Source organism: Camponotus floridanus, unplaced genomic scaffold, assembly GCF_003227725.1.
Source record: "Camponotus floridanus strain SB8 unplaced genomic scaffold, Cflo_v7.5 scaffold20, whole genome shotgun sequence".
In the NCBI taxonomy this organism is placed as follows: domain Eukaryota; kingdom Metazoa; phylum Arthropoda; class Insecta; order Hymenoptera; family Formicidae; genus Camponotus; species Camponotus floridanus.
Genome location: NW_020229326.1, coordinates 529,864 through 547,319, shown reverse-complemented (window position 1 = coordinate 547,319; position 17,456 = coordinate 529,864).

Here is a 17,456-nt window from a genome sequence, read left to right as displayed (position 1 = left end):
CGTTTATTTGTACTGTTATATATAATAATTTTTCATTTATTATACTTGCTTCGTTTGCAATATTTTCTGATATATCTGTCGATTTAGAACAATGTATATTACAAAAAGCATCTGCGAATAGATCTGATCGTTCCATCAATGGTTTGAACAGATTCTCGTGAATGCTCGATACTGTCATTTTATTCGATATTTCTAATGTTCCTTCGAATGATATTTATTACAATAAATAGAAGAATAATTGAATCCACGAAATCTGAAACGAGAATTATTGTATTTTCTTTTTTTAATCGACTGCATGATAAAAAATAAAAAAATTATACAAAAAAGTATAAAATAAAAAGAGATAAGAAACAATTTAGTTACTTAAAAAATTCTACAAAATTATTCAGAATACTATAAATTTTTAGGGAGCAATCCAGACTCGTAATTGTTGATTGATATTCATTCATCAAATTTGATTTAATCGTTTGATATAATTGTTTGCTTTTTATACATATTTTTCACACTTAGTATCTTTCAATATCAATAATTTGAGTTAAATATATTTTTTTAACAAACTGATAGTTTAAATAAATAATTTGTACATTATGTGACATTATTTGTAAAAAAAAGTTTAATAGAAATATGATTTTATATGGTGAATAAATAATGAAGTGTATGTTTATATTTAAAACTATAATGAGGTTAGAGTTGACGTAGATAATATAATTGTTTATTAAATAAAGTAAATAATAAAGTAAATCGTACTATGTGTAAAATTGGCTTAAAATAAATAATTAAAACGCTCAATATTATTTTACAATTATTTACACATTTACAATATAAATTAAAAGAAACCTCGATATAATATAATCCTTAATATCTCTTTTCTTCCGTTTTTTTTATCAGAAGCATTACATGGCATTCAATAAGCCTTGTTGCAAAAAAATTCATATAAAACTAGCGATTGTTAAATAAGTTTAATTAAAATTTTGCGCAACACAGTGAGCGAATTACAGGCTTCATGGCGAATCTTTCTGGCGAATCAGTCTGCCGTTATACCATTTGTTTCACCGATACCAATCTTGGTCGTAAATCGTCGGCTTCTCGTGACACTTTTTGTCGATAAAGCGAACCTCCGACAGGCGACAACTGACATTCGTTACACGAAGCGAGATAGCCGCGTTTGTTTCAATTTTCGCGATAGCCCGCAGTCACCTTTATGTTTACAGTGTCATTTACAACGCTAATAAGGTATGCAGACTATGCATTCTAAGAAAAAAAATGATAATAGCTTAAATCTGGGGAATTTAGCTTTTTATTTTACGGAAAATACAATAAATGTACAGGATACAAAGAGAAAATATTGACGCGTTTTTTAATATATAAACTTTTTATTTTATTATTAAAGTTAAGATATATGATAAATACGTAAAATATATATACATGATACATAGATTTTGTTGCGCATATAAAGCACCGAAAAGTGGAAAGCCCTTTCATCAATTACGCTGATTGCTAGGAAGAATAAGAGAACGGGGCGCGAGAAGAATAAGAGAGCAAATATTCGCGTTGGTGTTCCTGAAAGTTTTTTATGACGCCAGATATAATTTATTGGCCGCCCCAAACAAGTCTCCGCACACTTTTATATACGAGCGCGTTCCTGCGCAACTGCAATATTCATTTGAATACGACCGAAAAAGAGAAGGGAAAATAGCGAGAGGAATAGAGTTGCTGAAATCAACATATCCTACGCGCTTTCGTGTGCAATTTTAAGCGCGTAAAAGTTTATGCACGCGCTCGTGCAATCACTTACACGAGAAAGAATGTAATAAAAATTTTATATACATATTAAGGAAGATGCAATGGAAGTTATTGAAATATGATAAAATATAATATCGCAGATTGGGAAGACTTGATAAAATTTTCAATTACGAATTAATTTTAAGACTTCAGAAAATAATTACGCTCGTATTTTATTTAAACATATTATATGTATATTTATCTTTTAATAAATTAAACAATTAATAGATAAGACAAAGAAATATTAATAAATATTATCGACAAATATTATAATTCGTATATTTTTTCGTTAAATATCTGTCTGCTATAACAATATTAATGGTAGAAAGAAGATAGAATCGCGATGAATATACGCATTTGCGCAATTTATGTATTCGAATAACGAGTCGCGGGGGTTGATATGATAAATAACGATTGTCCGAGCGTGATAGACTCTACGATCGCCGATTATCCGACTATTTACGAGCCTTCGTATAAATCGAATTTTCATATTTCCACGATATAAATTCCAGAAATACGAAATGCTATCGTAACGCGAGCAATCGTATACCTCAAACGATTCTACGCAAAAACCTCCATGGCGCTGTTAAAGGACGGAAGAGGTTCACTTAGAATTTTTACGACCTCCCGGAATCATCTGAATGGTCTCCCGCATCCCACGAGAGCCATGTATGCGCTCCGACGTACATACATTCTAGATTAATATAATATCACGAGGCGCAATATTAATATCGTCACGTGTGTGTAGCAGTGACGCGGTATGCGTCATATAAGGAGAATCCTCTTGTCTTTTGCAATAACCGTGAGAGGTAACGAAGCGAGCCTACGTTCCAGCACGCGGTGGAATAATCTTCCTGCGATAGTGGAGGAATTTAAATGCCGAGTTTCCGGCAGCTTTTTTTAAAGAGCTGCTCGTAGGAAGGAAAGCGTCGCGCAAGGAAAGCGATCTGCATCTCGAAATCGCGTGGGCGTGCAAGAATGCTTGGACCACTCGAGGATTCCGTCAGGCGCTACGCATCCAAGTTGCTAAATTTGCGATAAACTCTCTCTTTTTCTTCGTGAAGGCGCTCGAATCATCTTTATAATTCTAATATTCTCAGCAAGTTTAGGTGCTGTTAAATAAATTCCAGGAGTCTAGATTTTTTCAATTTTAGAGCTTTCGCATGGATCTCCTCGATATAATTGCAAAGCGGGTAATTTTTAGCATAAATTTTATGCAATTTGAATTTAATTTTCCTACGTTGTGTTATAAATTTTTCGGTATTTTAAACAATATTTTGTGATTAAACAATGATTATAAACAGAAATGCAATCTACAAGTTTGACAATAATTTAATTGAAGTTATGTGACGTGCTGTATATTTATTGTATGGTTTGTTGAATACATTTAGATAGATGACGGCTGGCAGTTTTATACAAATTGGACACATGGTTGCATAAAAATTACAAGCTTCGTAGATTTCAACAAAATTTTGATGCTCATAAATATTACACAATATTTCTGACGAGAGTTAAATATCTATTCACGCTCGCCAACGTTTTATTCGTTCTCATATATTCCAGATTTAAATCATGATTAATCTTCGTTTGCATGATAAATTTCAATTTTAATCCTTTTAAACCTAGTTACTAAAATACTTTTAAACCTAGTTACTAAAATACATAGAATGCCTTACTTTTCGCGAATGTAGAATACATCATGTTAGATTTAGCATTGATATTTTCAATTATAATTATTTTAAGTTGGCCTAGTAACTTATAACTTTTTTACACGGTACTGAATGTCTATTATAGCGTCGACATGTTGCTTAAATAATTCAAGATATGTTAAGTGTATGAGAGGGTAGATAGATAAGTGTTCGTACCTAAAGCTCAACAAGTTTACTAATTCCTGCGTAGTTCTGTAATTACGGACAAATCTGATTTTCATCAAACATGAAACCTTGGGTTTGAGGGATTGATGAGTATAAAATCGATGAACGCGAATTACATCCTCGACTGATGTACTACACATTCAATTACAGAAATTATCGAAAAAGGATGAAAGTGAATTAACTTTATATTTTTAAATGTGATGTAGAATTATCGAAAAATCTATAAAATTTTTCAATAAGTACATTATCACATAATATTGCAAAATTATAGTTTAATTAAATAAGGAAATGACTACTTTGAAGCGCGATCGACAAGAGAGCAGTTCGTATTTCATTTCGCGGAAAATAAAGCGATAAAATATTAAAAGACGAGAAAAAGAGAGAAATGTAAAAAAAAAAAAAAACGGTAAAGAATCTATTGAATTACAATTAACCGACATTGATGAACAGGCAAGCGCATACTTTTCCTCTGAGCGGTAATGCATTTACGCGAGCGAGACAATTCACTTAAAATTCTTGCACGAGCATTAAGTATCTTATTACGTTACTCTTGAAAAGAGAGAGTTCAGGTTATAGTTTCTGTATTCTTCTTTTTTGTTTCTTTACCCATCTCACTCAATTAACGCGGCTCTCCTTCTCAAAGCCCGCGGAAATTACAAAGCGCCTCACCGTCGCTTTATCACCCATTCGCAATTATTTTTGCGAGAGAGAACCGGCACGGGGCCGGCTCGTCACGATGCCTAAGGGACATGGTTCCCCGAGGCGCCCGTCCGAGTTCCTCAATTAACGCATCCACGCCGCTTACTTTACCTCAGACGCGAAAGCGGACAGAGGGGGGGGGGGAGGGGGTCGTTAACGCGGTTTTCTTACGGATAGGACGTAATACCTTGCTCGCGATCAAAGGAAACGAATTTCATGTAATTACCGGCGAATACGCGCATTTTCCGAAGAGGACGGTCCTGAAGAAGCCTGTACACCGATAAATTTATCAGCAAAGTCCACGATTCTTTTGAGGATCGTTCTTTCGCTTACCGACGCTCGTCTTCCGATTATTCACTTGCACGTTCTTTCTCTCTCTCTCTCTCTTTCTGTCTCTTTTTGTCTCTTTCTCAAAGCTTTCACCAATTAAGGTGACGCTCGCGCGAGAAATGACTTCCTGGTGGCCCATGTGTAAAGGACTTGACGAGTTACATGGCCCGAGGGTGCTCACTCGGTCGTTCTGAAATTCACTATGAGTCCTTTGATCCTGTTTTCCTTCTTGATTGCAAATGAGAACAGAGAGGTGCGTTTAAAAATATTCATCGCAATTTATAATAATGTTGAAAATGATGCCATGTTATATGGTTCTTTATTATAATTAAATGTTCTTCATTATACAATCATTGTCTTCTTAAAATTACATGTAACAATTCTAGAAATATCTGTGAAATAAGCGAGAATATTAAACGCTGACACACTTCGGTTTAAAATTGTCAATGAGTATATAAAATATTTAAATCGAACTGAAATGATTGAATAGCGCATACTATAAATATTTTGTGCTCATTGTCAGTTTGAAACCAAAGTATATAATTAACATTCAATACATTCTCGTCTATTTTACAAGCATATTTAGGTAACTTTTAAAAATGTTACATGTATAAGGTTACATGTGTAATGTTATATGTATAAGGAGGCAACGTTTATTTTCGCGATAAATTAATAAATCCAAAATAAAAATTCAATACGTAATAAAATAGTATGTTAAATATTTGGATTATGTTCTCTCATAAGAATATGACAGTTTCAAATAAAGATGAAGGCATCATTTGATAGAATCTTTTATAGGATGTGTTTCTTATATACATGTTTTATACTTCGAAGACTTGATTATTAATCTCTCATGTATCGATAAAGATTTATAGTTTGCGTACGAAGTAAAGTACAATGCACTCGCTGGAAAGACGAAGTGATGAAATAAAGCAGCTAATAAGACCTCTTGTATCGTAAAATCATACTTGTCTGTATTCTTATATCCGAATAAATGACGACCCGATAAAACTGCTCGTAAAATTTTACTACAATCGTTGTATTGCCTTCGACATTTTTCCTTATTAGTATTATCGTAATAGAAACGTCTTGCAAAATATTATCATATTTTCTTTCCTTAGGAATCGCAATTTTAGATTAAATTAGATTAGATAAATCTTTTATTAATAAATTTGCGAAAATGTCAATAAAAAATACACATAATTTTATTTTATAAAAAACATGTGTAAATTAATATTTGTTATACGTGTATATTGTTATATGTGTATTATAATATTAATATAATATTAATATAATATTAATATAATATAATATTAATATTTGTGACACTGTGCCTTAACACACTATTTTTAAATCTTTCAAAACACAATAATTTACATGAAACAAAGTACAATTTAAATCTTGTTATTACAATAAAAAAATTATATTTTCATTAAAAAGATTTTAGGGCAATATTGGTTATACCAATTCAATTAAGACTAAAGAGCATTTAAGTTGATTTGCACTCTCTATTAGTAGCTACGTGATAATGGCTCGTATTGCGGTGAGGCTAGACGTAAAATTTAACTGTCGGGCGAGCTTGCGTTCGCGTATTTTGGATAACTGTTACAGTCAGCGGGTACATTTGTAGCTCACACGATTCGTTCACGCGAGCACTTTCGCGAAATGAGCTTGCAGCAGGTGAGCTTGAGCTTCCTGCGAGATCTCTACGTTCTCGTCACGAGCGATTTCCGCGGTACGCGCTTACATCCGCTTTTAGTCTTCGCTAAAGTGACACGTTTGCGACAAATAAGTTCCTGGATGAACATACGAACAGCTGTAGCAATTCTTTGCGATTTCGTGTAATGTGTAATATGTACCTTAGCTGACGCTAAATTATAATTATCACCGGCGGTTAAAACGCTTCTTTGTCGTTTTTAAGTGAAAAGATACTTGTAAGAAAGTGATACTTGTAAAATAATCGATCATATGCATTTTTTGAAAAAAAGTACGAGTCGCCTTAATCCCTTTAATCTCGCCATAGATAGCGAGATGATCGAGGCGCGTTGGAACGTTTCTAATATCCTGTCTGTCGACGGGAGATGAGGTGAAAGGATTCGCATCATGGATCAACGCGAGGGATGCGATCGCGAATAGATTCACCGAAGGACTTGATCTCTCGGAGATTCACCCGGAAGGGCGCGGAACAGAATGATATTCTGTTCGCGATGAAGCTGGCCCGGACAGTTTTGAATATTAGATTAAATACCGCTCGATCCCCTGTCATTAGCAGGATGCTCTAATCAAAGTCGATCCAAAGTTCGGTACCCGTTCGATGTGGGTGGCGCGTCTTATTAAAGCAGAGACAACCCTTCTCCTCTCCTGTCCCGGCTGTCTATTCCCTTATCGGTAGCTTATCCGCGTCGTTGCTCGCTCGAGGGGGCATCCTCGCGTATTAATTAAGGGATCATAGGACTTGATGCGCGTTAAGTGTAGTTGGAGTAAGCGACGAGGTGCTGTAAGTGAATCATGCCCATGTAACGCATAGCAATCGATGTCACTTCCTAGTGCATTTTCGGAAATGCATCGTGCCAATGTTTCGTGCATCGCTACTCGCACTTAGACAGGACATGCATGCTCGTGCATGATGGTGCGCGAGATACAGATTCATCTACGGAATTAATTGAGAGTCGTTTCGCGTAACGGCCGTTTCGCGTGACGCGAAAATTGGATCGCGCATTAAGTGGCGCGTTAAGACAGCCGGTAATCAACGATTTTTACATTTTGTTACGTTGCATGTTATCGACTATCGTGCCGTGTAATATGAGTCAATTTATATAATGGGAATTTATTCTTAAGCTTGGCTTTACACTTTTTTATTTATTACATTCGTTAATTGTACAGCATATCTCAAAAAAAGATGGTCAAAAAGAACGAATATCTCTTGCTCGCAACAAAATGTTCTAATTTCGATAATAAGTAAATTGATAAAGGAAATCTAATTAAATTCCCTGATTGAATCCTTTGGATTTTTATTTATGTAGACATGTGTCAAAAATTTTTTTATTCTTATGATGAATAGAATGTGCTCCTAAAAATTTGACATCTATTTCTGAAACATTTTAAACACGCTAGAAGTATATATTTTATAATATTTACATTTTTTATTTATTACATTCGTTAATTGTACAGCATGCCTCAAAAGAAGATGGTCAAAAAGTTACGAACATCTCTTGCTCGCGAGAAAATTTCCTAATTTCGATAATGAGTAAATTGATAAAGGAAATCTAATTAGATCCTTTGGATTTTTATTTATGTAGACATGTCAAAAATTTTTTTATTCTTATGGTGAATAGAATGTGCTCCTAAAAATTTGACATCTATTTCTGAAACATTCTAAACACGCTAAAAGTATATATTTTATAATATTTAAATTATATATAATTTTTTAATTACATATTTCTTTTTATAGATTTCTAGAATCATTAGATAAATTAACTGTTCATTTGATTTACTTGCGCGAACGAACGAGGAAATGCATAAAACTGGCGATAATGAGAGAAACGTCGCGCCTTAACAGAATGCTCGTTTCGCGTCCGTGGTGCATAATCGTTATCGTCTCATTGTACACCCGATACATCCTCCATCGAGACGCCGCCATTGCGTCGCTCCAAACGATTTCGGCGTTTTCCAAGCGTCAGAACGACGCGAAATACACGCAGTAAATGTCTCATTCACGCTCCATTTCCCGGTTCCCTCGTATTCATTCATGGCCCGTTAGTCTTTAACTGCAGGTGCGTAAGCGCACGTGAGTCCGACATTCATGCTAATTTTATCGCTCTCAGAGAGAGAAAGAGAATAAAGTAAATTGTGGGTGCCTAGTGGCAGTTACGGACTTCGACAATATGATCGCCGACACTTCTTCCCATCACATACGCGATGCTTTAACGGAACTTACGTACCAGATATGTTTGCGATGGAACAATATTTGCCCACTTAATTGCTGTTCTTCCCCCATCGTCGATGATAATTCGATGGTTAATGTCTGACAATTAATATTTAACGAGCCTTTTAACGAAAATCGAGACTCTAGCGTATATAATTAAATTAATAACTTACGATTAAAATTTGCCTATCTGCTTCCACATGTACTTGATATTTGCGGTATTCTGTAATTTTCCTATCGATTATTCGAGATTATTTTCCGCTAGATATGCTTCGGTATATGTTTATTTCGCTCGCTTGCCGCGACGTTAATATCGAGATGTTTACAGAGTTTATACGTGCATATTTTAGTATACAGGTACTATATTATCGTCAAATATGTGTTCAGTAACACTAGAATATATATGTAGACTTGTAAACACAACAGAACTAACGGCACCTTTATTAGCTGTAATTATTAATAAACTTATATTAAAATAATTTGATTATAAACAAAGGTTTCTTAATTTTTTTTACATTTTCTGTAACCATGTTTAAATTTTAGTCAAGTTAAAAATATTCTAAAACCAAAAGTAATTAATTATCCTTTATAATATTTTATATGATATAATATTTAATATTTAATATTAATATATTAATTTCTAATATTAAAGTTCCGCGTGAGCGTGTGTGTGAGTTAAAAGTCCTAACTGACTGGATTCAAATTAAATCTAAATATTATTAAATGCATATAACTCTGTTTATAGAAGTTTAATTACATTTTGAGTAAGCGAAAGATTGCACATATGCTAGACACACACGCTGCACACTTAAGGGTTAAAGAGCAAATATGTGCACTGGATAGATAGTTTTAACTGCAATTAAAAATCCTGTTTGCGAATGTCGATATGTTCGCCCTAACAGATAATCCGTTTGTCCATCTTTCTCTTCGACAGCGGTAGACGCGAAAATGACGGGAACAAGAGTCGAAGAAATTACTTCCATTTCTTTTCACGTACCGGTGATTCTGAACTCTCGAAGGTGCAAAGATAGGAAAGTAGAGAGGGAAAGATCGGTGATAAATGCTTTAGAATTCTCCATCAATGATAGAACGAAAATGATCGTGAATCAAGCCGCGAACATTTCTTAGTCTTTCACGCTAATGGCAATTCTGTAAATAAAGTGCATCAGTTATAATCATCGCAATTTATTAATAAGAAGATTTAGTTCATATTAGAATTTATTATAAGTATGAAAAAGTTTAATCAAAATTTATTTTTACAAGGTATCTATATGCAAATATCGCAATTTAAATGATGCCGAAGAAAAATTATCAAGAAAATATTCGCGAAAGATTTACCTTAGGAAAAGCCGGAAAATAATTAGATAAATTATCTCTCGCAAAAAAGACATGTTTATCATTTAGAAAATTTTTCTCATTATATTACAATAAGTAGCTATATTTTTAATTATTATTATGTGAGCCAATTTTTTATTTAAAATTTTTTAAGATTATTAAATAATACATGTATCTATATAATCTATGCGTATTGTCGGTTTAAAATAATTATAATAAAATTGTATGCTATCGAGAAGCTAATATTCGAGTTAATGTCAATTTACAGATGATATAATACAAATATCACAATTAAATATATAAATATGACAATAAATATGACAGATCTTACTGATTCGGAGAGAGAATGATAAACAGGAGCTACTAGAGAACATCTTAAGAAGGATCGCTATATTAATTTGTCTCCTTCTGTATTAGTATTAGTAATAATAGTATAAAGCAGTTGAGTCAGTCGCAAGATAGTCAAAAATATATAAATTTTCGACAAAATATATAAATTCCGGAAATTGTAAATTAACAAAATCTTTCACACGGCAGACAATCACTTTGCCATCTTTGTCTCGCCATTAATTTCTAAGAAATAATAAGAAATATATAAGAAATTTTTTTTTAAATTCACCATGTTAATTTTTTAAAATTATTTTTAGATTCATTTTTATTTTTATATTTTTATAATTAATTTTACTTTTAAATAAATAAAAATATTCCACATAATTATTTTATTATTATTACAACTACTCTGTATAATGTCTATTCTTTTTTGATTACGGTTTTAGTGAGATATCTTAATCGAAAGTTTATTTGATGTAAAATTTCGCATAAATTACTTGATAATTTCTCGATATATCGAAAGTAATGACTCTCAAACAATTGATTCAATTCTTTCATGTATTTGGCATCGCGACGCTACCACATCGCTTGATGATTTACTGCTTGACTTGTCTCACTGTCAGTTTCGCGTAAATCTGTCACTGATGCATCGAATCGTAGACACAAATGCATGTCCAAAGATTTATTTGTCTCGCCTATCGTTTCGTTTATCCGGACCATGTTAGTTCGCCATGACGTAACGTCGTTTATTCATAATCGGACGAGAGTAATATGGCTGCAGCGATGAATTTACTGGATGCAAGACCGGAGAGCTATACGTGACAGTAAACGAGAACATCGCGTAAAAAGTAAGGGCATGGAAGAGAAGAAATACAGCGGTTTAAGGATATACGAAAGGGATGGTTGCGCTTCTTTTACTACTTCCTGTTTCTCGGCGGGTCCTAACTCCTGACGCGCCAAGAAAAACCGATGCACGACATGCCCGAATGGCATTCAGACAAATTTCGACCCAAGCCAAGAGCATCATAAAAGTTCGCCCATCCTGTTCGCGCGACCCTCTCTTCATCGAGTCATTCAGAGCGAGGGCGGCAAATTTCCATCGGGGTGACGATCTACGATGTATTTCGGCCAATTCTGCATCCCTTTCTTCGGAAGAATGAGCCGCGATCCTACGGACATCGTAAATAGTTATAAATTGCTATTCGCGAACGAATGAACGGAATGCATAATTTTTGGCCGATTGCCATCGGGTACGATACGGCTAGTTTTTGTTGCTTCATCCGGAAAACGGGAAGGGAGAGCAAACCAGACCTAGAGAACGTACGCGATATTGGAAATGTTTTCCGATAAAACATGCACGTAGACTGATGACATCGGAAATATCGAATCGAGTTCCATCTATGGACTAACTCGCTGATATAAAAAGAAAAAGAAGAGACGTAAAAAAATATTAGAAAAAAAATAAAAGTCAAAATGTATAGATATTTTATAAATCGAAAATTTTTCTTTTACCTAGCACATGCACAATTCACAATTTTATTTATAATATATTAAATGAGCAAAATTTTTCAAGGAAAAGAATTTTCTTCTCCTTTTATCCGCAATGATTTCTGATCCATTCGCATTCTGTTAAAGTTTCCATACTTTACGCAATCTCTACATGATCGTCTTTATTTCGTTCCTCTGTTCTTTTCTTCTCTTTTCTCTTCTATCCTTTTTTTATTATCCTATTCCTGGTGCCAGCGAAGTTTAAATGGACTTCGCCCAATAGCCTGCGCTGCCCAACCCCCAAGAGCTAATAAACTATAAATTCTTTCCGCTTCTGGTCATGATATTTTGTTAACCTAAAGTCGATTCTGTCTCGGCTCTCACGACAATAAGGGGCGGTTCTTTGGCCTCGCGAAATGGAGATATAAATATATTTCAAATGCGATATATACAGGGTGATATAAAGCGATCGTGTAATTTATGATGTTCTTGAGAACGGTTGGCAATAGAAAAAAATAATAGATAAAAAAGCATGATATAACAATCACTATTTTTTTATTCTCATTTCTTTTCTTGAATGTAATAATGAACTTATACTTTATTTTTCTTTTTATTTTTTTAAGTCATCTAAATAAATGAAAATAAACACACATGTATGATTAATATATATAAATAATAACATAAATAATAAATTACTCATCCTGAAATTGTGCTCGATGTATTCTTTATGTAAATAAATGATATGTTAAGGAAAAAGCCTCTAGCGACAAAACAATTTTAATTAGTAACCCGAGGAAGCAATTTTTTTAAATTATTGATTACTCGTTATCGATATCGTACTTTAAATAAATAAATTTATCGAGATTTTATTGATTAGATAATTGAAATATTTTGACAATCGTAAAACGAAAAAACCAGAGATTGTTACGATATATATGGAAAATTAAGGATGAGAATGTCGAATTGTTGCAAACAGATTTTAATGCAATTGTTTACCCAGTATGATCGGAAGAAAATAAGCCGACGTCCGTAACGGAAGTCACGTAGACAGGCTTATGGTGCAAACAGCTTCTCAACTAGGTTGGATCTATTAATTTAATGCTGCAAAATCGTTCTGTTTTCTCTCAAAACAGCTGATGTAAACGCTTATTTAATACAGATGAAATGTAGAATATATATATATATATATATATATATATATATATATATGTATATGTTGTAAACAGATTTCAAAATAAAAATTTGATCACGAATTTATATCTTTTCAATATATATACAAAGTTTAGAAAGAATAAATTTAAAAAAAGAAATATTAAGTTATCTTTTTTAAGATATTACTTTGTTTATTTACGCATAAAACGTGTAATAAGACAAGTTTTTACATTTTCTCTGTAATCTGCTTTATAAAGCGAAAGTGAAAACTTTGCAAAGGAAATTGATTTTTTAGACAGAACCGATATCAAACACGCCAATATTTAATGATTTTTTCATCAAGTGTTTTACGCCATTTTGTTTCCTCTGATCCTGGTCATGAGAGGGAAACGATATATTCAATTTTTCTCTTTCTCTTTATTTCAACCCCAGAAGGATACGAAAAATGCCGTCTTCTCTCTCTCTCCATCGATGTTACATAAGAACATCTAATTCCGGCCTCTGTTCTCGTCTGCTTCAGCCTCGCTGCACCAATTACTTGCGCCCATCGCCTTCGAATTTGCTCGCCTTTGCCGAAGGGCATCCGAGCGGTCCCGCCATCAAAGAAGGCACTCTCCGGTGTAATCTAAGCGGCGCAATTCTGCGCAATTATCGTGGGCCCCGCGCGGGAACAAAGTACAAAATCGTATTTCGGCCTTTGGACCAATGTGGCGGGCGTTGATAACGTCCTACACCCTCCCCGAGCAGACACATGTATTTAAGCTTATACAGTGGTTTCTCTTCTCTCAGTGCCCCTCAATGTGCATCGCATATATACATATATGTACATATATATATATATATATATATATATATATATATATATATATATATATATATCTTGTTTTCTCTGTACGCGCTCTGGCGTGGCGAGTGTGAGCGCGACATCGATCCTGAGAGAACGTTTCGAATTTCAGGGGTAGCTCTCCTTGATTGGATTGAAGGTTCCATTGATCACACATGCTTTGACGCTCATTTTGTATATTTTCTGAGAAAAAAATGTTTTTGACAAAATGAAGCGCGTCAATATCGAACAAAATTCGATGTGACACGCGTAAGAGAAAATATTTATAATTTTCACTAATATTTTAATTTTTATTTCATTTACTTTTTTGAATTCCTAACGAAATATATCTTTGCTATATGTTATGAATGCCACGTCTGCCAGCATATTGTAGGATCCTTCTCTTCGAGGGGTGATCACCCTTATCTTTCACAGACAGCGCTTTGGTTGAACCGAACGCTCTTGCTTAGGTAGATAATCGGGAAAACAGTCTCTCTTGCGAACCGAACGTTGTATTAATGAGATCCTTTCATCGTATACGTATCCATTGGATCAAAGAGGAATATAAAAAAGATGATGCAAAAGAACAAGAATTGCAATGTAGTTTTTTGATTGATGAAAAAGAGTTTTGAATTTTTAAATAAAAATTCGATTTATTGATTAAAAATTTAAAATATTTAAAATATTTGTAGATAAATATAATTCATGGATTATTGTCGAATTAAAATAACAGATTTTATAGATCTTAAATAATGATAGATGAAATGAATGAATATATCTGAACAAAATATAAATATAAATATAAATTTATATTATTTCTATTTAATTATAATATTCAATAATCATTAATTTTCGTCGCTCTTTTTGTAAGATTTCACATAACTGATATGGATATATTATATGACTTTGGAAACGGATGTTTAATTATTATCATATAACCATTAATATTCCACAAGAGGCAAATTGTCATGTTAGATCAACAAATAGTAGGGTTCCAACTGCTCGGGCTCACGACCGATTAAGTATCCCTTTTTACTTTGATCTACTTGTCTCACTCATTCCTTAGAATTTTTCTCTATTTTCCTCTTTCTCTTTCTTATTCTATCTCTTTCTCTATCAAAGTGTCTCGTTTCGCGCTGCGACTGATAATGGACTTTTAATGCGTTTGATTTGCGAATCGCATGATCCCATCTCGTCCTTTTCGAAGCGTAATTTCCATAATATTTCCGGTGTGCGCGATGTGGAGGGTTGACGGTGGATTTACCCATCGTATGAGATATTGATGGTTAAATGTCAATAATTCGAATATGGGAAGAGACACGTCATCGTATATTTTATACAGAAAAAACGAGAAAGAGAGAATGAGAGATTCTGGGTACACGAAAGGGAAATTGCAAGAGCAATGTTTGCACCGAAAATTACATCTTTTATCTGCGTTTGCGTATCAAATTGCCATATGTAACAGAATGGAAGCAAAATAAAAAAAGAGGCGAAAAAGAAAAACGGTTTTATCTCGCAAGATGCTCGCAGAACTTGATTTTTCAGAATAGAAAATGTGTATGTGTGTGTTATATATATGTGTGTTTTATTGTCATATGTTGACAGAAGATCCAATTAATTCTTTTATCTCAGTTTTCCTCTCGTAACATTTTAGCGCTATTATTTCTATAATTGTCCATTTAACAAACATATCAACGCATTAAAATCACATTTAAATTTAAATCTAAAAAAATAGAGGCTTGTACATTTTGTTTGTATCTATAAAAAAGAGAGAATACGTATTATAAATTATAAATATTATAAATTATATATGTAATTACATAATTATATAATATTTCTTTTATCTCTGGAGAGATTACATCGATGACATGTATTTGATGACAGGTATTGTTTAGCAGTGAATCTATACGAATTAGGAGTGCTTATTTTATGAATTGCGTGCCACGTTTGTCGCGTATCCTATCGAGTTATGTCATAGCAAATATTGATCGAGTCGATAGGATTAATAGTTAATCATACATATGTAGTTTCTTTTGTCCCGTTAAACTGGTGGTAATCTCGTGTCCCCATTGAAATCGACAGAAATCCGTTGATAGATAAATATCACGACTTGGCTGGTCCCATTAAAAAAATGCAAAAACTCGTCGAGCTTGTTTCACAGGCTCATCTGGGTTAATCGGAATTTCTCGGGAGTTTCTTCATCCGATGGTACCGGGAACCATCCTTCGAAGGACTTAAGCTTCTTTCTCTGAAGTAAGCACATCGAAAAGTTTCGCGCAAAATATGTCGCATGAACGAAAATTTCTGACCTCGACTTCTGTCAGGATTACTTAGAAGTTTCGAATCTTTAGAAACTTCAAATCCTTGCGTCATAAATTTGTTATAGGATTGTATAAATTGTTTCTGATAATGTAGCTAAGTTTGTCATAATTTTATTATAATTTATTAACAGCACTATTATATTATTATTATTATTATTATTATTATTATTATTATTATTATTATTATTATTATTATAACGTTAATAGTTTGTTTTTTTATGTTTTGAATACTAATTGCAAACAATTGTAAAAATTTAGAATAAAACAAAATAAATATCTTAAGCAAGCAATTAATAAAAAAGCGAATTTTAATAAAAAAAAATCACATAACTAAATAAATTTTTATTTCGAGTAATTTTACAAAATTGAAGTTATACTTAAATAAACTATTTAATTTAATTCTATCAAATTATATCTCTTTAACTTTTTTCAAACATATTATATAACTTTAACTAACAATCAACGATTAAAATCAACGATTAAATCAACGATTATATCTCTTATATAAATTCTATGATATTATTTTTAGTTTTCGTTAAATCAATTGATGAATTGTTTGAAAAAATAATTTGGGTATGTGCCTGAATGATTTAAATCGTTTGTTTGCGTTTGCTTTAGACTGATCATATTATTCGATTCTTGTTAATTATACATGTATAATTCATTATTTTGATATTATTTAAGTTCGTAGTATTGGATATTTAATTTCATGTATCTCTAAATATGATAGGCAGTATAATAAATATTTTAATAATAGGCAGTAATAAATATTTTAATAATTCGTGTACTTACTACGTGCTTACTACGTATTATTACTTGCGTACGTATTTTATGGAATGCTGAATATATTTTGTATCAGTGTCCCCCACTCCGCCTCCGTAACACACAAGGAATATCTGGCACGGCGCGCGTGGCTTGTTATTGTTAGAGTCACCTTTGTCGCCGGCGATACTCGAGTCACTAGTCAGTAGCATGAGCTCCTTTGATTGTATCACTACGCATTGTTACCTTCTTCATGCGATCATTTCCACATTCTTATAATAAGCGGTTATCGATCTGCAAATTAGTCGAGGCTTTTTATTAACGACTCGTAAGTGTATAAATAATATGTACTTCGTGAAATTCCGTGTGTCCGAAACGTAACGCAATAAATAAATTCCGATTATATATTTTCGAATGTCCATTTATCGTCTTAATTAATCGATGATGTGTCTTTTCTTGAATTATCGCGCAATCCGCCGAATTTACGCGACTAATTAAACGCGGCTGTCATCTACTTGTCACTGACGTAACGATTGATTAATCAGAGATCTATCTATTTTTTATTAGATAGCCGATAAAAAATACACAAAATGGATATACATACCTGCAGCCCGTCGTTTTTAACTAAATTAAAA